This window comes from Tachypleus tridentatus, chromosome 7 (genome assembly GCF_004210375.1).
Source record: "Tachypleus tridentatus isolate NWPU-2018 chromosome 7, ASM421037v1, whole genome shotgun sequence".
In the NCBI taxonomy this organism is placed as follows: Eukaryota; Metazoa; Arthropoda; class Merostomata; order Xiphosura; family Limulidae; genus Tachypleus; species Tachypleus tridentatus.
Window position 1 is genome coordinate 34,923,014 of NC_134831.1, and position 22,851 is coordinate 34,945,864.

At 32.3% G+C, this 22,851-nt stretch overlaps 1 long non-coding RNA gene across 1 annotated transcript in view; it reads right to left on the reverse strand.

Annotated features, from left to right (window-relative positions):
• Positions 1-222: 222 nt before the first annotated feature.
• Positions 223-22,851, reverse strand: part of LOC143255419 (uncharacterized) — an 82,203-nt gene continuing 59,574 nt past the window's right edge. Inside the window, exon 3 of the long non-coding RNA XR_013030636.1 lies at positions 223-2,939. This is a non-coding gene — a long non-coding RNA (uncharacterized LOC143255419). The remainder of the gene's footprint in view (positions 2,940-22,851) is intronic.

Here is a 22,851-nt window from a genome sequence, read left to right on the forward strand (position 1 = left end):
GAACGGCCATTTTACTCTGAATTTTATTCGATTGCTGAAAAGAGTCGAGATCTGCTTTTGAAAATATATTTATCAATGTCTTGGAAATTGCTTCTTGTTAGTCTTCAACTTAGTTGAAGCAGATATCTCAAAGAAACACATTGACAGTAATGGTATTCTTTGCTTTTAATTTGAGACCTAGAATTCAATTTAGAAAACAAAGAAAAAAACAACATGACGAAATATCTAACAAATTATATAAAATTTATTTTAATTATCTTTGTAGCCAGGGCATAATAAATACAATTTTACCTTAAAGATGCTTAGAGTATTGATGGATAAATAAAAGAATACACGTTATTATTAACTTTAACAACTGTCTCTGTTAGTTATTAAACTTAATAAGTTTAATTATTATCATGGTAATTTTATAGAAAATGCAAAGAAAAATAGTTTTGAAGTTATCTCTAAACAGAAAATAAAGTCCACAATCTAAATATTAAAAGGTTTGGGTTTAACTCGCTATTGAGTTAAAGCTAAAAGACAAATGTGGAAGATCATATTTCCAGAAATTTACTCAAACTTTGGAAATGAAATTGAAAAGTTAAAACATCCAAAAGATTTTGAAGCCTTACCATGTCATTACAATCTACCTCACAACGTTCGGTCATGCTTTATCTGACGACTGTGCAATATTGACATTAATACTTCAGCGTAGTTTTAATTGTAAAAGGCTCTGCTTTAAGTCTGTCATTTCCAAAGTAGACCACTGCTTCTGTGTGCTTTCTATAATGCATCTAATATAGGAGAACAACTGTTTCCTAGCATCTGTTTTAATAGTTCTTTGCACACAAATACTTGGACACTGTATCCTGCAACTTGACTGGTATGTCTTCATACAGAATAGCATGATTTCCGCTTCATTCCCCCTCTGCTTGATGTTTGCGATTGTTCAACCGCAGGTATGATTAAGTATTAGCTTAGAGACCACATATTCTACGGAACTCATTTCCACATTAAGATCATTCCTGATTTTCTGTGTAATGTTACCTGGGGCACATTATCTGTTTTTGTCACTGATTTTGTGTTAATTTATTCTCAAATACCACAAGACGATATGTCTTTCTTACTACAGCCGAGGTACGACTTGTGTCAGGTATATTTATGGATGATGCTGTTGTTCCATACTGATCCATATTACTTTGTATTTCAATGCTATTAAATAAAGGAAATATCATATTCATGGAATTACTAAGAACACAATGAATTCATCTTTATGACCTGGGTTTACAAATAGTTTGCTTTAGAGCGTGGTGTTGTATATATGCGTTTCAGAAGCAATCAATTTTCGGTAGCATCACACTTCCTACGTTGCGTCAAACAATGTCAAAATGTAGTTCTGATACTTGCCGTCCAACCGCAACGCAATATCTGCTGTAGTTCTCACTTGGCTTGTTTATTTGCATATTCTAAATTATTTTAATATAACATAATCAACCTTCTTTAACAATGCTGGTGTTTTTAGAAACAATCCTCCTTAACAATTACGGTGTTTGGATTTAACATATCCAACCCTCTGGATCAATGATTTATGGTGTTTGAATCGAACATACCCAACCTTTTATAACAATGACTGACGGTGCTTGGATTCAACATACCCAACATTTTCTAACAATGATGGTGTTTGTATCTAATATATCCAATCTTTTGTAGCAATGATTGATGGTGTTTGGATAGTGGGATAGGCCAAACATAATAAATGAGCTTTTAAAGAGAACTTCGTTGATGGTGCTGAAGATAAAAATTATGTTTTGTTTTAAATGAGTGAATACTTTATACAAGCTTCCACTTGTTTTAAATAAATCAAATACACCTACTTTGTTATAACTGCTATGGTATTGTAACCATGCACCTAATGTTTTATAGCTGTGATGGTATTGTAAAAGTTACATGTTTGACACAGCTCCTTAATAACCTCATTTATTCGACCCGTGGAATCCAGATTATTGTGAAGTGTTTTGCTTAAAGACTAACAAACACTAAAAGGTTATAACATTTTAAAATGACAATCTTATGAAAAAGTTAGGATTGGTTGGTTTGTTTGTTTTAGAAAAAAGCCATAATGCTATATCCACCGCCGGGAACCTTACCCTGGATTTTATTATTATAAGTCCATAAGCATACCGACTGTTTGATAAAAAAGTCATATTATATATTTTCAACTAAATTTTATTTTGAAAATATAGAGGACAACAATTCATTAAACTAAGATCCTATTCTACAATCTTTTCAAGCACTCCGAACATGATTTAACACTGAAATCTATTCATGAGAGTCAATAGGAGACGTTTTCGGTTCGCTCCAGCACATAAAAAGATCTGAATAGATCGTACATTTGAAGTGATTTATAGGCCTGTAAACCGCACATCGAGTTGAATGCAAGAACGCAACTCATTTCAACATTCACATAACAGACGAGTACAAAGAGAAAATATGCATTTGCTGTGTAGATCGCTTACATTTGTCGCCACAGGTTTTTGTTGTTTTTTTTTTTGTAAAGAACATGGGTTTTCGTGACCAGCAATATTATATTATTATAAAATAAAAAAGTGGGTTTGACGCTTTGAAAGTCATCCATTATCGTTGACAGGAAGGAGATACAGGGAAGAGAGAGTTTTATGAAATCCTTCAGAAATCCTGTGATGTATTGGTTACAGTTCTATGTTCACAGGCAATACTTGGTAAGTAGCTAATTTCTTCCTGCATCAGAGAACGTGATGAACGTAGGATTCAAAGTGGATTTTCGACATTACTTTACCCATAATTCTAGGCGCGGTAATAAGTATGAATCGTAAAGATTCGTCTTTTATGTGTTGTTCGTTCGTGTTTCTTTGTTGTTTTTTGTCACGTAGACGAAACTTTCATGCGCATTACGAAGTTACCTAAGTAATTGTGAAGATCTGAAACGAAAAAGACAGAAGTGTTAGATTTAAGTTGTATTTTATTTCAAGAAACAAAAGTTAAACTGTGTAATTTTAATCTACCTATAAACCAATAGTATCCGATTATGGATTTGATTATCAATTTCACGAGCAAAACAGTGTTAATATTTAATGAATAGGAAAAATCTAGGCTAATGTAAACTATAAAATGGTTATTCTTATTAATTCGTTAGAACTGAAAGTTGTAGTATGGTGATAATCCATTTTAATATGAGCCCTTTAAATTAAACCAAAAATAGATTCTAAACATAAGTATTCTAATTTTGGTAATTAATTATTCCTCACGTGAGACTGGCGAATGAAGGTGTATTTCCACAGAAATGTAGATCCTACCTCCAAGTCACCTCCAAACCCTAGGGTATATTTTATATCCCACATGATAACCTGTATCCTGGGAATCCTCTCGACTGGTGCAGAGTTTTTTGTTTTGTTTTTTTGGCTTGTAATATATATATATATATAATTATATAAATAATATATAATATATATATATATATATATTACATATATACATATATATTACATATATATATATATCGTCAGAATGAAATGTTCACGACGTTATTCCACATTAAATATCAAGACGAGGTTTCAACTAATTTATTCTAAGCTTTAAGAAACGTTCATCATGAATATTCATTTCAACTAGCAGTACTTGAATTGCTAAGAACAAATTCAACATGTTATCAAATCAATCATTAAAGCTTATACGGCTCATTTTACTGTAAAGCATATTTTGCGGTACTTTAATATAAAATATTTTAGAATGGTATTCATGTAAACGTACTGCCAATTAGACGTGAATAATTCATATAACAATCCCGAATTTCTCGTTCCAATATTAAACACGATATTTGGTGATTAGTTCCTTTACCGTAAGATTTTTTTTTTTTTAATTTCGCACAAAGCTACTCGAGGGCTATCTGTGCTAGCCGTCCCTAATTTAGCAGTGTAAGACTAGAGGGAAGACAGCTAGTCATCACCACCCACCGCCAACTCTTGGGTTACTCTTTTACCAACGAATAGTGGGATTGACCGTATCATTATAACACCCCCACGGCTGGGAGGGCGAGCATGTTTGGCGCAACGCGGATGCGAACTCGCGACCCTCAGATTACGAGTCGTACGCCTTAACGCGCTTGGCCATGCCGGACCCCGTAAGAGAAAATAAAGAAAAAAATAACCGGGAACTGAATGTGTTGACATGGTTGATTCAAACAAATTCACTAATTAATTATTAGAATTAGTAACGCCTTCCCTTCAGAAATGGAATGTGTAGATGGAATAGTTGATAACGATCCTATTATGCATGAATGGAAAGAGAACAACATTCTAAAGCACGTGGACTTAGAATTTCAGCTTACACGGAAGACAAATATGTTTCACTGATTAATAGAAACAATGAGAAATTATGAACATGACTGCGATAATAAAAAGATATTTAGTGGAACATTGTTTTTAATAAGTGAGTAACTTGCTCTGATTAGAAGATATTAATTTCAGCCCATTTTGCTTTAATATTTAATTAAATTGATATAAATCAATCAACTACAGATAAACGTAAATTCATAAAAAAACATATAAAACAAGCATTAAACCAGAAACAAAATCTCAGTCATCACGTGATTATTTGACGTAAAAAGGCCTACATAAAGTTATAAACATCTAAACTGGATTACAATTGCCTTTTATTTGAGGCAAACGCTTCAATTTCATTTAATTACGCGAAGAGATTGTAACGTCGGTGCTTTTGATTTTGCAGCATTTCAAACGTTAGTAGATTTGTTCCACAACTGATTGATTTAAAATATGGAATTTCGATTTATCCTTCAAGTCTTCCATTGTGTATAAGAATCAATATCAAAAATTAAAAAGAAAGCCAAGAAAGATCTGTGACAGGCTGCCACCGATAAAACTTTTAATACCCAAGGCCTCTATCTGCATATAGAAAAATAAAGAACACCTTAACCCTGATGTTATTATGAACCATGATCCACATGTATTTGTATATAAATCATTTATTTGCTTGTGATGAGGCAGGTAATCTTATCTTTTATCTTTATAAAAAAAACAGTGGAGGCATAACAAAGGTTAATCTATAAAACTCTGACTTTCTGACTTTTGAGTATGTCAGTCAATGCTCATCGAATAGACATCCTGATCATATATTCTTTATTTAAATAGAAAGATAAATGTTAATCAGAATTTATTAATAATGTAAAGCAAAAGAGAATGTCTTTCAACAGATGGAGATGAATGATAGCGAGAATAACTAACCATTTAAGGTACGTTAATATTTCCAGTTACCCAATTCTTTCAACTGTTATAAGAATCCTACTAGCCACTAACCGTTCTATGTTAAGAGTCTTGGTTAAATTGACATGTAGCAGCCAACAGCTCGTATTATCTGAGACATATAATGGTAACGTTCATTTTGCGGGGTGAATACAGCCTGCTATCCTGGCGGTAAGACCCCAATCTTATATTAGATGGAGATCTTAACAAAATTACTGTCCAGTTTATATTTTAACATTTATACAGTTTTTAAACTATAGTTTTTAACAACTAATCAAATAATCATATAACTAAGCAATTCGTTTCACAACAAATTTCTGGATTTTTCTGGAGTGATTTCAGAATATCGTGCTCAGTTTGAGAAATATTTTATCTTAATCAGTTATTATACTTCATAGCTTTTTACTGAGCTTTCAGGTACTTTTGTAAAGTTAACAAATCATTTTTACTTGCTTGTTTGCTGGATTTAGCACAAAACATCTATCTACGCTAGCTTTCCATAAGTTATAGATCAAAGGGAAGGTAACTATCCAACGCTTCTCCCCGCCAAATAGTGAACTAACTTTGTCAGACCGAACAGTAATATTTAGCCATCACTTTAAAGCACCAACAACCGCCAGAGCATTTGAGTCTCAGTAGTATTTATATTGTTTTATGTGCAATTATTTTTGACTTTTTTAGGGAGAAGACACGATAAGATATGTCAACATCAATACGTGAAATTAAAACAGAACGATTTCTCGATATTCGACGTTATTTTATCTTCTACTCCTGACTCTTATACTACAGTTAAACAGTTGATTGTCTTAAAGTTCTGATACTTCCTGTCTTTTATCCATACCTATAATTGTTTCTTTTCGTACGTCAGTTTTAAAAAGAATATCGATGTTAGTTTATTTTTATTCAGTCCTTCGGTACATTTTATATGCATATATTCATTTTAGTGAAATTAAATAACTACATTTAAATTAAGTTAAATGAATAAACAAAATCATGAGGAAGGACTAATTTAGAAACATCAGATCTCAACCTCTGATTAATTATATTATAACCATAATGCCATAAGCCAAAACAAAACACATTAAAATAAAAAGTAAACAAAATACACTGCATTTCTTTACAAATATCCAAGGGTACAAGCTACAACGTGGGATTATAAAATTATCCTAGGTTTTGGAGATGACTTTGAAGTAGGACCCACATTGCAGTGGGGATACATACAACTTCTATCAATCTTAACCTCCAATTCGCCAGTCTCACTTAAGAAACAGGCTCAATTAGACTATAAATTAGAAGAGCGAGATGTGGGTGCTCAAGCTCACAAGGTCCTACATGTATATCACCCTTCACTGTCTGCAGACAGTTGTGAGAAGATGACTGCTCTCTCAAATTAAAATAAGAGTAAGAAAAAGATAAACATATAAAATAAGGAAATAAGGTACTGCTATTTGGGGGCAAGTAAGATGAAACCTTTTCAACTTAGCATTCCTATCCCCAATGTGGTAGAGGCACTAATTAACACGACATTGAACCATACCAGCATACTGTTTTTCTTTTAATTAGTGTAATAGGGTGTAAAGTTTTAGAGTATGACATGTGACACATCTTTTGCTATTACATTTGCAGTAATATAAGTGCTATAAGAAGCTTGCTAGGCTAAAATATAGTTTCAATTTAACATGTCACTAGTTAAGGCTATTATTCTTAACTTTATAAAGTTGGAACAATGCAATGAAAGGTGCAACATAGTCAGCGACCATTCACATACATTGAATAAATTTTAGTGAAATTAAATAAATATATTTCAATGAAGTTAAATAAGTAAATAAAATAATAAGGAGGGACCGCGTTAGAGACAGCAAATCCCAACATCTGATTAATTATATTATAACCATAATTTTTTAGCTAAAACAAAACACATTAAAATTAAAAAAATAAATAGGATACGCTGCATTTCTTTAAAAAAAAAGCTCATATGGTACAAGCTACAACGTGGGCTTATAAAATATATCTTAGGTTTTGGAGGTGACTGAGGAAGTAGGACCGACATTGCGGTAGGAATACATTGTATATCAGTCTTAACCTCCAATTCGCTAATCTCACACAACAAATAGACACAATTAGACTAGAAATTAGCAGAGCAAGAAGTGGGTACTCAAGCCCAAACCATCCCACATCTACATCACCCTTCACTGCCTATAGTTGATCTTTCACCGGAAATACAATAGTCAATACAAGACGGTACCATGAGATATTGCAACGATTATTATTTCGTCCTAATTTCTTATGTTAGCCCGTATACTGATAAAAGACAAGACGTTAGATGGTAAGAGTAGCAACCTGTTTATAACAAACATACAACAGCCAGCATAAATTATTATAATACAAATACAACCAATGTTAAGTAAACGTATTCATACGTTTCTCTTCTAATATATGAAATATCTGAAAGATGTTGTCCACGTTGCTTTTCGATCCTAAGTTTATTTACTCAAAATGTTCATGCAAAGTATTGTTGAATTCTGGATCAATAAATAAAAAAGATGGCAGTTAGTCAACAACGCTCACCACCAAATCCTGACTCTTGTTTGAGTGAACAGTCAGCTTTGACCGTCATTCTTATAACGCACCAATGGCAGTAAAGTGTGAAGCAAGAGTTTACAAGCGTGGACCATCGGGCTCACAGTTCAAGCTTGCTAACTACTAGGTCACACATGTCCTGACTAGAACGGTTTTTTGTTGTTGTGTTCTTTAATGGAAAAATGTAAGTAGTTAGTTTTTATAACCGTATGACACCTATAAAGTCTAGTTCAGCATAGTCTTTATACATAATATACAAGTGTAAAAACTAACTACATTAAACTATGCAAATCATAAAATTGTAAAAAAATCACTAATTACATTAGACTTTATATAAATGTAAATTATACAGTTGTGATATATATATAAAGTCTAATTTGGATACTTAGTTTTTACAGCTGTAAGATTTGTATACTTTAACATTAGTTAGTTTTACAGTTGTGTGATTTGTATAAAGTTTAATGTAAGTTGTTAGTTTTTACAGTTTTATGGTTTGTATAAAGTTTAATGTAAGCAGTTAGTTTTTATAGCTGTATGATATGTATAAAGTCTAATTTAGCTACTTTGTTTTCACAGCTGTGTGATTTGTATAGTTTGAGGTAAGTAGTTAGTTTTTAGTTTTATGATTTGTATAAAGTTTAATGTAAGTAGTTTTCACAAATGTATGATTTGCATGAAGTTTAATGTAAGTAGTCTGTTTCACGGCTGTGTGATTTGTATAAAGGCTAATGTAAGTAGTTAGTTTTTACAGCAAATAACTTGTTTCTACACTAGCAGTTTACATCAAAAGTACAATACAAGTTTCATAGTGCGGATTTAATAACAGCAATAAGAAACGAATACAATAATATAGACAAACACGTACGTAAAGAATACAAGAACTTCATTAGTTATGTCTTTGTTGCTGTAAGAAGATAAACGTATTTTAGTGTTCGATGTCAGACCTTGAAATATTTACGTGTATACGTATAAAAATACGAAAGTGTTATTTTCAGAAATAACTAAGTAACAGCACTGTGACTGTTAGTTGTTGTTTTTAAGGGAACTCTTAAATAAGAATATTATATCTATAAACAGCATCCATATCGTTTTTAGACCTGTTTTGTGTCGACACCAGACCTAGACGCTCAAATATATTGCAGACATACCTCAACCTATTGGTAATGCTCTTGACGTTAAATATAGTTCACATCAAACTATAAAAACAACAACACTGTTTTTCTTTAGCGTTACGTTCGCTTTATCCCGAGATAACAAAGAGATATGCTCCAACGAATAACGTCAATAAAACTGGTTTGAAGCAGGGCAGAAGAGCAAGTCGACTTTGTGGTTGAAAACTGGTTAAGTCAATTCCAGCCATATGTTGGCTATTGTAACAGTTTCTACTAAATATCCGAATCGCTCCATAGTAAGTTCTTGTACAAATAAATGAAATGTGTTATCTTCTACAGAGATCCGTGTTTGTTTATAGTTACTGTTTATTCAGCAGCTCGTCTTAGTCGACAAAAAATCAACTTTGATATTAGTCGAAATAACATGAAATAACACGATCTTATAAATATTTAATTTGCAAAAATGAAAGGCATACAAAGTTGAAATTCGTTTAGATGAACAGTTTTTGAAGTTTGTTGGTAATAATATGAGGTAAAGAAAAGAAAAAGCAGAGTTGAAACAAAAATTAACATAATACAACTTTCATTAATCCCAGTGTTCTCATATTATCATGTATCTTGTTTTTACTTGACAGCATCATTTTAAACTCTCTAACGTTTAATTAGTTTGACAAGATCATTTTAAACTGTTAAATGCTTATAAATTTTCATAATAACTATACAAACCCACTTAGTTGTCCTATACAATGCAGTATTTATCCAATCACAGGTATTGCTTTATCTTCTTGGAATTACTTCAGTCAGATTCTATCCATAAACTAAACAATTTAACCTCAGTTTAATGTTTAAAGAAGTTCACACTTTAAACTCTCCTGTGTAATCATAAGTCATGTTAACTGCACAACTATAGGTAAGCTAAATATTTGATATAGAATTTCAGCTAATCTGTTTGGTATTGTACATTCAAAGATAGAACTTCAATAGAGACGTTAAAGCATTTCTAAAAAGAAAGGATCATTTTATTATTTTCATTAACAGAACCAGAAAAAAAGGTAACTTTTGACATTCTGAAAAATATCTGTTTAGGTTTTTCACTATTATAGAATTCATTACAAATAGCTTACAATTGGTGCGGTAATTTCTCCAAGTGATTTTTTTAAACATGTTTATTTCACTATCAATAAACCGATGTCAAAATGATGAGATGTGACTTTCAGAACAGAGTAAATAACAGATATTAATATCTGAAAATAAACATAAACATAAACACACTATTTCTTTGTTCAGATACACATTACAATATAGAAAATTGTAGTGAACCACTAAAGGCAAAATTAGAAAGCATTCACAGAGAATGCCAGCCACTTAGCTCAAATGACAATGAAGGAAACACATTTGGCATATCCAGGTTGTGTCAGTAATAACAGCATTAAACAGATGACATCATAAACCATATATTTTTAAGGTGATGTTTATAGGAAGAAATATTTAAGATCTGTTTAAAGGAAAATGATTTCTTCAAATTCGTTAAACTATTTATACTATAAAGCCATTACTGCATTTTCAGCTAGATTTGTAACGGATAAGGGGAGATGTTAACCAAAATGTGTTAAAAACTGGCCTTACACAGAAAATGTTATCTAGAGAAAGCCTAGAAATTACTTTAAGAATTCCTGTTCAATACACGTAAAGAGTAAGTCCAAAGTTTACAAAATCAAACAAGTCTTTTTGACAAGAATTATAATACAAAACACTTGTAAAACAATACACATATTTACGTGTTGTTATTGTATGGATTTATAGAAAAGTACACGTGATATGCCTATTTATACGGTTATCTGCATGATGTGACAAGAACATAACGTGTCTACCTATATGGTTGTTGATAATATGAGGCAATCATATGACTACCGCACTGGTTGTTGGTAATACATGACAATACACATGATACACTTGTACTTTTCGGTTGTTTTTACTATACGACAATACAGATGATGCGCTTATACTTTATTGGTTGTCTGTTATATCACAATACACGTTACAGCATTCTTGTATCTTATTGGTTGCCTCTATTACATCACAATACACGTGAAACATCGATATTTTATTGGATGTGTATTTTATATCAGAATACACTTGATATTATGCATATATCTTGTTGGTTGTCTGTATTATATACATGGTCAGAAAATGTGATATCTTTTCTTTCCAGTCATGATGATGATGAAAACAAAGGCTGAACTTAATAGAAAACAAAAACCAATTATTTCCTCTCGTTCCTGCATTGACGTGCGTATACGTTTTCACGTACACGAACCGTATGCACGCGTGTAGGCTTGTGTGCATTAGGATCGTTTCTCTGTGTGGGTATGTATATACATGCGTGAAACTTGTTAATGATAGCTTATTCTTCCTTTGTGCGTGTATCTATGTGTTCGAGACTGATTGCGTATCTTTTCTCTTTTTTTTGTTTTTGAAGTTGAAGGCGCCTGTAAGACGTCTTGTGTGTTCAGGCTAGGTTGAGTAATTTCTTAGGTAGTTGATGACACTTGTGGATTGTTGGATTCGAAGTGATTGAGGTGGTAACCTTGTTGAAAAGGTCACATGGATCTAGGATTGAGAATTGATTGAGAAGTGTTGAGGGATTTAAATAATAGTTTAGTTTCAGGCTAGAGATAAGAATTATGGTTGGTCAAACTTGAATTATCAGTTTATTCTTTAATGGTAACGGCACTTCTCAGAATGGAAGGAGACACGAGACCAGATACCAAGATTTACCAAAGCTTGCTTCTCTTTCAAACAAATTCACACCGTGATCCGTCATAGTAGCCTTTTCAGGCTGTTTTACTTTATTAAGTAAAACAGTAGCGCAGAAATAGTTAACGTAAACGGTTTAGTCACTGGGATATCGTCTACTTCATAATTAATGATCAGCGCGTATTCGACGAACCTAACTCGTGATATACACCAGATCTACAAGTATTTGCATCGCTAATTACTGAAAAAAAAGTTAATGACAAAAGTGCAAGTTATGCATTTATTGCTCGATGCCAGTATTATATATGTAGTAATAAACATCCAAGTCGCCACGTGAGGTCCCTATGTTTTTTATGAAGAACTAGTAACTCTTGAATTCATTTAAACATTTTACATGAAAAAATGTTAAACAAAATTGACTCTGGGACAGGAACGTATATTAATAAAGTGAACGAATATTAATATTCGCCTGATTTTCATAAACAAAAAGGAAAGTATTTCCATACTAGTATTTCACACTGGAACCAAAAATAGTTAGTTTCTCTTTAGGAAAATTAGACTAAGTTAGTTTCCAACATATGGCATAACTTTTAGTTTGTTTAATAATTGTCATAATGCAAGAAAAGTAATATTTTGCTTTGCTAAAACAGTTATGTTTTTTCCTTACTTCAGTGTTTTCAGATTAACGTATTCGGTGCTGTCTTACTTTTTTGCGTTACTTAGCAGTGATATAAAATCTGGAGAAGTTAATTTATCGGAATCCAATTTTGCCATTACAGTTCGTAAATGATATACTTGCCTACCAAAACTCCCATACTAATACACACTCAGCGCAAATTAGTCCTTGCAATGATTTTGGAACACCTGCAGTTCGTTGTTTGTTAATAACAGCGAGATTATAAAGCTCTTTACTTTTCTAAATTGATTTTCTGAACAATCTACTCGTGTGAATCGATAAACAAGGAGACTGTTGATACTTAATAAGCACGTGCAAAAGAAATGGGAAACGGCTCAAGGTATGTCCCTTTTCATCAAATATTACTAAGTTTGTTTGTTTTTTAATTTATTAAAATTCTAGATTTTTCAGCCTACAGCAGGTAGAAGTAATATACGTAGCACTTACTATTTTGTCTATGAAGATCATGTAAATTCTCTCAGGCTTTATATCTGTTACACAACACAGATCACGTCTAATTTCTTTTAGTGAAAATCACAGTAAATTGAAAAGCCCATAAAAGAAAACACTTTTGTCTCATTTCTCAGCGAATTAAAGTTTTCAAGAAAGAAACATTAAGTATGTTACAAAGAGAAAGAGGAAGTGTTATTAATTTAGAACATTATTCATATATCACATTCTTTTTTCACCAAGGGATGCGTGTTGAACGACTTTTTTTCATGTACACTCCGATCCGATATTTGTATTTATTACAATTCCACGCTAGATGTGTTTATTTTGGAATTCACGTTAACACACTAATCATTTAATAATCGTTGCTGAAGACATCAAGAACTTGTCTTTGTATCTTAGAAAACGTAATCAACTGATTAAACTACAAAGAAATTATTCATGCACTCAATCATAAAGGTAAGTTTAACACATACATAACACAAAACTTTTCAGATTAGTTTTCCAGTAAAGATTTGATGTAAATGTATTTCAGCGTATATAGTATCTAAGCCGCATGGCTACAGTTATTTTTAGTTCTGTTTGCTTGATTGTGTATCAAAACTCGGTTTCTCATGATGTGAGTCCACAGATATACTGCTGTGCCACTTGGAGTTGGGAGGGGCATAATTTACTCCTAAAAAATCCAGCACTGTACATGCGTATATATCATCCATACCAAAATCGTGCAAATTATGCAAAAAAAAACAAAAAAAACACCTTATTGGCAGGTGCGGCTTCTCTTCATCACAGAAATTACAGTTTGGATGTAACATCTAAGGACATCACGCTTTCACCCTTTCTCGTTGTTCCTGGAAATTGTTTTACTTTAACTATCTGAAAAATATGAGGACCTATATGCATGTTTTTCTCCTTAAAAATGACTGGAAAAACGAGGCTACAAGTACTCCTTGTCCTTAATCCAATGTAATATTACGTTGATTAATTACACAAGCCTGCGACAGTTTTACTGTCTTGATGTTTTTACATGTTATTTAATAATTCTTCTGTGCTAATCCAAAAATATCCATCTTTCTCCATTACGTACAGATTTTTTACAAAACGTTATATGTACCTTTATATAAGTGAACCATTTTCATTTAAATCGGGTTACATCTTGTTATGTTTAAAATACTGACAACTACTAGTTATAGATTTCTTTAGACCAATTACAGCGTGAAAGTTTATCGATCGTTTTAGAGCCTACGAGAAACACACCGCTAGTATATAAACGGTTAACAAGCTGCATAACGTGTCATTTCGGGATAGTATTTGTTTGTGCGTACACGAACATTTTTTTTTCTTTTAAATGTTAATTATTCGTCACTATAGCAACAATAAGTTCTGTAAGTGACCGAAGCATATTATTTTATATTTATGATAAAGTTGTTGTAAATGAAATCTAAGTAATAGTTTGTCTCTTCCAGGTTTGTAAAAAAATTCTTATGTGATAAAAAAATGAATATTATTTTGGAAGTCTACGTAGCTGAATTATGGAAAATCCGTCATTAAAACCAAAAAAACTTACTATTTAACATACGAGATCAGCTATGAATTTGGAAATATATATTTATAGACTAAAATATTGAATTAAGAATTATCAAACAGTTACACTATAGATGACAAAAATGTAAATTTATTTCTTCCAAAATTTGAAAAATACCGTTACACTTATCTCATTGGTTGTGTATTAAACTAAGAAGTTGTAACTTATTATCATCGTTGATAATATCTTAGATTTTATGATTAATAGGATACAAACAGATAAAATACAAAAACAATTTCTTCTATTCGGCTCTACACTTCGTTGACGATAAGGTTTTATTTGTTTAGAATTAACCACAATGCTACACAATGGACTATTTGTGATCTGCCCACCACAAGTATCGAAACTCGGTTTCTAGCGGTGAGAGTTCGCTGTGTCACTGGAGACTGTAAATAAGGAAAGTAAGGTTTTCTGTGTTCCTTCTTAATTCCATTTAATTATGATGCACGTGGGAATTTTTGTTTCAAAAATACAACACAGAAACAACATTAAGGTAACTGAGAAATGTCTTGAAATTGTACACATAATTAAACACTGGAAGTTTCTTTGTTCAACAGATTTTTTTGTACCAAAGCAATATTTTCAAACAATCGATACAAACTATTATCTTCAGAGACATTACGACTTTTATTTATTTGGTTCAGATATAAGCGCAGATTCACACACACCGCCAGTTTTTCCAAAGTTCGGAACACATTTACGCAGCATCAAGACATCAATAGGAAACCCTCAGCTTTGCAGTCCGATATTTTAGTATTAAGCAACATCCAATTTCATGACGATTATTACACATTGTGTTCAGCTACAAATGCACGCTACATTATGTTTAACTGATAAATTTCAACAGCTATAGGTAAGATTAAACTACTTCATCATATATCGTGAAATACAGTGTGGAAAATGCTGAGTTACTTATAGTGAATTAATACATAATATTTTAGCTACACAAAAGTAGTATACATACACCGCATAACACTTCTATTACATAACTTGGTAGAGTAAAATATGTAACCACATAATTCTACAAACTATTAGTTTTCATTGTTACAAACAACAGTTAGGCGGTTTGTTTTACGTTTTCTTCAATAAGTGATAAGCACGTGTTGTTAGTGTCAAATGAGCTTTTGAAACAAACCATTGCCCATTGCCTATAATAAGTGTACTCGCCTGGATATTTGAAGTGTCTGATTGTTATCGTTATACGCAAAGTAACATAATGGGCTCTCTGTGTTCTGCCTATCACCAGTGTTGAAACCCAGTTCCAGCGCTATAAGCCTTCAGACTTAATGCTAACTCATTAAAAAGGGAAGGAACGAATTTTAAATTAAAGATTTAAATTTGTAATTTAACCAATAAATTATTATTCTGTAATTATTCAATTATTAGGGTAAAAAAGTTGTTGTTTACATAATGACATGATTATACCAAACGTTTCATATCAAGCAATGATTCATAATTTCTTTCATCATCTTTTACAGATTATGATACTGAAGTTTGTGTTAAAATCTACAAAGAATATGTGACATCCAGAATAACTGAAAATTTTGTTATTAATGGAAATAAACATTGTATTCCACTCATAACTTACATTCACAGTCAGATCACAGATTTGATTCTACTTAAGTTACATACGCGGTCAGAATGCATCTTTTATTCCAGTATAATTTACAAACATCGTCAGAATACAAATTTTCTTCCACTTATGATTTACATACACGGCCAAAATATAAATTTTATTCTAGTATAATGTATATACACGGTCAGAATACACATTTTAATCCATTACAAATTACTTACACAGTTATAACACACGTTGTATTCCACTTGTAAGTTAAATACACGATCAGAACACACATTATATTCCACTTATAAGTAATCTATCATGGAGCACTAGATATAGTACTTTCAAAAATGAGGTAACACTACCAGTCATCCAGCTAATTCTTATCTTTATGATGCTATGTTGTCAGATCTCAAACATAAGCTTTCTGATTCATCATTCCCTAAACGATGATTTCAGCTCATTAATATAGATAATTTCAATTGTGAAACCAACTCGGTAATTACCTTTTCTTATCTAAGTACTTACTGTAAAAAAACATTAATTTATAACGTTATAAAAACGCATAATTAACCCTCTATTCATCAGTTACACGGGCAATCAACGACCAACGTATTATTCACACCACTAGTTTTGTTGGAGATATCTCATAATCTCACTTCTTTCATTTCAACGGTATTCATTGGTTACAGTAATAATTGTTCTGTTAATTTCTCTATCGTCAGTACCCAACATGATATATAAAACTTTATTCGTACCGTTCAACTAACCCTTACCTTTACCTTATTACATAGTTTCAGTTTTTTATGCTCATGTTCTTAAAACGAACTAAAATTCCTCACATCGTCATATTCACTTATATTAAATATTCGAATAATTAAGTCAGTTTGCAAGGAAGCGGTAGTCTCTCTCTCTAGTTCTAATGGTTGACGCTCCCTAGTTTTCAGCTACTTGTTGAATATAGATATATTTGTAACTTTACTAAAAGTATTCAAATATACATTCAAAAAATAGCTGTTCAAATATATATTTAAACACTTTCAAGAGGGTTACAAAGAAAAAACATTTTGCTGCTTAGTACTCGGGAAAGCAACACAAGATGCATCCATAAAACGTTTATTTAAAAATAGGACTGGTTAGCATGTCGGACGCCGAGTCCGCGGTTCACACTTTGGGCTTTGGGGCCGTGAGTTTCAAATATCACCAATCAACAAGAAAAGTCCAAGAATTAATGCTGAGTTCTATTGACAAGGTGCATTCCCTGTAGTTTATCAACTGAAAATTAGACAAAACTAGTGAAGGTAACCTTGAAGTAACTTTACTGATAGTGACACCCGAGGGCTGGTGGTGAAAGGTTATGTTTGGTTCACTCGAGAGTTTGCTTTTTGTTGTTTCTTTGTTTCGAATTTCAAGTAAAACAGTGTTGGACAAGAGAGAAGGCAGCTAGTTAACACCACCTTTCGCAAACTTTTCGGTTACTCTTTCACCATCGAATAGTGAGATAACCACTTCTAATACTTCACTTTGATAGTAACTCACAACTTTGATAATAAATATTATGAAATATCATCTAAAACTAGTCAGCAATCTAGTCAAGTTTGATTGTTTCTTGAAATTTAGACGCTAAGATAGAATACGTTGTGTATAAATGTGTATTAGCCATAAATTACCCCTTTTGTAAACGTAAATTATTTCATATGCTTAACTAAGAGAACTCACTTGTTCCAGAAACCTCTTTACAAAATACTGTACTTTTGTTGCATTCATTTCATTGTTTGTATGCGAGTCGTTCGCAACTATATTTTGCCCTTTTCCTCTCCTTTGAAAATCCTGGATTTGATATTGAATACAAAATATGCCGGATATCAAGTATAAGGACCGTCTATCTATCTATAATCATCAGTAAAGAAGAATTGTTTATCTGTCTGGCTGTCGTGAGAAAGTAGCTGAATTATTTTCGACGAAATTTGGCAGAATGACTCAGATGTTCTCCTAGTGTTTGAATTTAAAACGGATAATCAATCAAATGAATGATGTAACTATTTATATTTCATTACACTAATACTGCGAACGGAGGTGACAATGTTGCACGAGTACCCCTGAATCGACGAATAGATAGAGCGTTAAGGAGTTGACTGCTACTCTTACAACTCACCCACACCTCCCATTCGTAGTAAGGGGCGGCTTACTCTCCCATTTATTATAAAATTAGCTCTTAAGACCGGCACCATCGCACTAATATTTCCTAACAGCTGAATTCTTAGCATTTGTAGAAAATTCAGACTTCTCTGGAAGTAAGAAAAGATGCAGAAACATATATTATTAATCATAGTTGTAAAACGCAGAGGTCCTCGGCTATTTAACACAAAAAGACGATAAGTGAATGTTCAAAAGTATTGTAATGTTACTTCTTGAATGCTTTTAAAACATCCAAAGTAATAGAGTTACGTGATAACGGGTTATAAATCAGTTGTAGCTTTAACCACATGGTTTGATTTGTTGTAATAACCATGGTTTTGAAAAGGATCGAGAAGAAATATACTGAGTGATAATTGTAGGTTTTCATACGTTATTTTCAGTACAAAAAAAGTTTTATTTATGCCTCTGATCGTATGAAAGAACAACTTGTACAAAAAAAAACACTGGAAAACATGCTGTCGATTTACTTTCAATAACGCAACTGAACTACTAAAGATGTGGACCACTGAACAAACCAACAATGAAACTTGATAATAAACAAACTAACTAAAAAGATCAACAACGAAACTAAGTAACAAATAAATTAAATAGATTGACAGCAAAACTAGGTATTAAAGAAATTAAATAGTTCAACAACAAAATTGGGTACTAAACAAACTAAGCAAATCAACAACGAAACTCAGTACTAAACAAACAAATCAACAAATAAACTAGGTACCAAACAAACTAACTAAACAGATCAATAACAAACTTGGTGCTAAACAAACTAAACAAATTAACAGATCGACAACGAACTTAGTACTCAAGAAAACTGAAAAGATCAACAACGATACTTGGTATTAAACAAACTAAGCAGATTAACAAAGAACTTACTAGTAGACAAACAAACTAAACAAATCATTCACAAAATTAAGTCTGCTGCACTATTAAACAGGCAGAAAACTAGGTTGACCTATGACATATCCATATCACTAAATATTCATTCTTTAATAAATGATTTAATTCTTACATAAGAGGATATTAGAGTAGATCACTACAGAAAGTTAAATATTTATAACCCTTTCACTGTAAAACAATTTTGAAATAATATGTTATGGAAGAAACTGCGACCAGATCCAAAACATAAGGTTTATGTTATTCTGGAATAGTCGAATTCACCCTTTTCCGAATAAATCTCTACTTTCGACAACAGCTACTTATAAAGAAAACAACTTAAAAGAAAAACATTATTCTTTTCTATGCAAAAAACGGCTCGTTTGGGCTGAGAAAACACTTTACATAGAAGAGCGAACAACGTTTCGACCTTCTATGTAAAGTGTTTTCTCAGCCCAAACGAGCCGTTTTTTGCATATAAATTTCTCAACAAGTGGGTTTCTCGTCATCACTGATTATTCTTTTCTGTTACTCAATGAAGTAAAAGCTGATAAATGGCAAACTCTTTATGGACGATATAGTTGAAAAGTGTTTACTAGGAAAACAGAAAATGTTCCCCAAAGCGCGAAGTGTTTCCTGGAACGGTAAAAAACGGTCAAAGCTTGTTTGTCTAAGCAAATTTAGTTGATGCAACTTTTATTGTTCACAAAGTGTTATTTGTAATAGTTAAATCGGGGGGTAAGTGTTTCTAAACGATTTGAGTTCGAAACCTTTTCTTAGGTGATCTGAATAGTAAATATTGCATTTTTATTTTACCTCTGACAATTAATATAAATTGATGTGTTATTTTTTATTTTATCATCTGACATTTTCTGCTCTATCTGCTAGTTTATTAAACTTCGCACGCATTTTCCTCAAAGTTCAGCTCATTTTAAAGTAATAAACTGGATAAAGATAAGGCGGCTACACATCACAATCCGCACTCGAAATAATCTAACTGAACATAACGCATGACCCCATAACTCAGATAGCTAAATTATTTATAAGTATGATAATGTATTGAGAACCGCTGATACTCGACTACACAGTTTGGAACGCTAACAACTAGACCACTCTTAATCTATGCAATTATAAATACATCACTGCTGATTATAATAAATGTATTAACATTAGGGATAGATTGTATTGCTGTAAGAATCATATTTACGAACTACATTCACAAGAAGAACGTTGGTATTCTTAATTGTTTCAGAAGAAAGTTGAAAATTTAAGAAATATTCTCTAGGTAAGTATATTCAGAGACGGCAGTGAGATTTTTATTTCTCAATAATCACTGGCTTGATTTAGTTTATTTTGAATTTCGTAGAAAGCTACACGAGGGCTATCTACGCTAGCCGTCCGTAATTTAGCAGTGTAAGACTAGAGGGTTGTGGGTTCAAATCCCCGTCGCACAAACATGTTCGCCCTTTCTGGCATGTGGGCGTTATAATGTCACAGTCAATCCCACTATTTGTGGCAAAAGAATAGTCCAAATTTGGCGGTGGGTGGTGATGACTAGTTGCCTTCCCTTTAGTCTTACACTGCTAAATTAGGGACGGCTAGCGCAGATAGCCCTCGTGGAGCTTTGCGCGAAATTTAAAAAAGAAACAAAAACATAAGCTCAGTCTGCAATGATTATTTTGTCTTGTATTAATTATAACATGAACTCCTCTAGCTAAATCTACTGTAATAATAGATCAATGAGTATTACTGTTCTAAATGACAGCTTTAAGCTTCGTACTATGAAAACTATCAAATGACTGACCGTTGATTATTAGTACTTTAAAAGTATTGAATTATTTTATTATGTTGGAAACTGCTGGAAATCAAGCACCATACATTTTAGTTTCAAGTCAGTAAGATAACCATGATACTCCGAGGCTGAGGGATTATTTTATTATTACACTTTTCCATGAAGAATGGCATTACTCTATAACATTAAATAGATATTTTGAAGTTTCTCTTCATTAACAGATTAGGGTTAATTAACTGCGATTGCTACTGAAAAATATAGATTTCAGACGATTATACGATATATGCCTCAGTGTATGTGTATGTTTTCTTATAGCAAAGCCACATCAGGTTATCTGCTGAGTCCAGCAAGGGGATTCGAACCCCATATTTTAGCGTTGTAAATCCATAGACTGCATAATACAAGCTTATAAAACGTTGAAAAATGAAGTTTCTGAATACTGTAACAATAATTACCCACAGAAACATGTGTAATGTTAGAAGAAAAACAAAACACAGTAGTAACTTTAACCTACAATCCCTAATTTTACAGTTTTAGTACGAGCTTTTTTCATTCTTAAAATTGAAATAATAAAAGTTCATTTATAGATTCTGGGGTTATCGAGAGATGCTTTCTACAGTTTTATGAAGCACTTATCAATCACGGTTTTTGAAATTTGCATACGTACTATAGTATCCCACCCGGCACTGTTATTAAGGTATATGTTTTCATACATAGACGCTGGGACACATATTGTGTATTCAAGCTGGAGAGAAACTAACATAAAATACTTTACAGTCAAAATATTTCTTGTTTACTAGTCTGAACAACGTATACTTTGACAGACGTAACTCAACAGTACTGGAAAGGTTAGGAGCTTTTAGTTAGCAGACTGATTAATTTTCACATTAAAAATACAGAAGATGGGGAAAAAATGTTTAGAATATTGCACCAAACTTTTGATAGATGCAAATTTCGTTTTTTATTCGTGTTTTTAAAAGTTGTAAAAAAATAAATGTATGTTTAAGATGTGCAGAGAATAGCAACAAGATAAAATGAGGTTGTGATTGTGGTCACGCTTGATTACAGTATTTCTAGGTTCCTTATAAAGACTTGTTGTTGTAAGGCACAGAGTTATAAAATGGACTGTCTGTGTTCGACCCATCACGGGACTGAAACCCGGGTTTTGATGTTATAAGCCTACATCGACGAAACAATTTCGAGAGAAAATTAAATATTTGTATGTGTAAACTAATATCCTTAAAACATCACTGAAATCAGACTGTTTCAATCATATGGAACATATTAATCCCAGACAATTTTATAACTGTGGAATTATAGTTTACCTACACATATTAAACACTCGGGTCTTTTTGAATAAATTTTACCCAGGAAAGCGAAAAAAATGTTGCTGTAACTCGTTCTTTTCATAAACTTCAAATATCCGGCCACTGAAAACAAAACATACAGCTATTCCACAGAAATATTCAAGACTTAGGGAATAAGCAGATGTTTAAATATGTTTCTTTATGCTTGAATTTGTTTAACTCGGTTGGAGAGCATTTGTACAACAAAACCTTATGGTTCTTGTTCAAGTTGTTTTGTCGAAAAAAGTATTAGAGCATGACTACAGAGTTTCATTCTACATGTTCTGTTCTCAGTAAAAACAAAAGTGAATCTGCAGACCAAAGAATAATGCATGTCAAAACTGTGAAGATGATGAAGTCTGTTAATTCTCACGATCAGGTTGTAAAGAATATCCAATTATTCATGTTTTGTGACTAACTGAAAGTAATTTCAGGGGTACAACTTATACCCTTATAGGTAACAAAAATTATTTTAAAACTAGAAAGAAAAAGAAGTCATATACGTCCTCACTCACATGCACCATTTAGATCAGTAAAACAAAAATGTCTTCCAAACTGAAATTATCAATCGGATATCTTGAATGTCCTGTGATCGATCTTTGGGGAAGAGTGAGATGGGCACCAAAGCTACTCTTATAGACAGT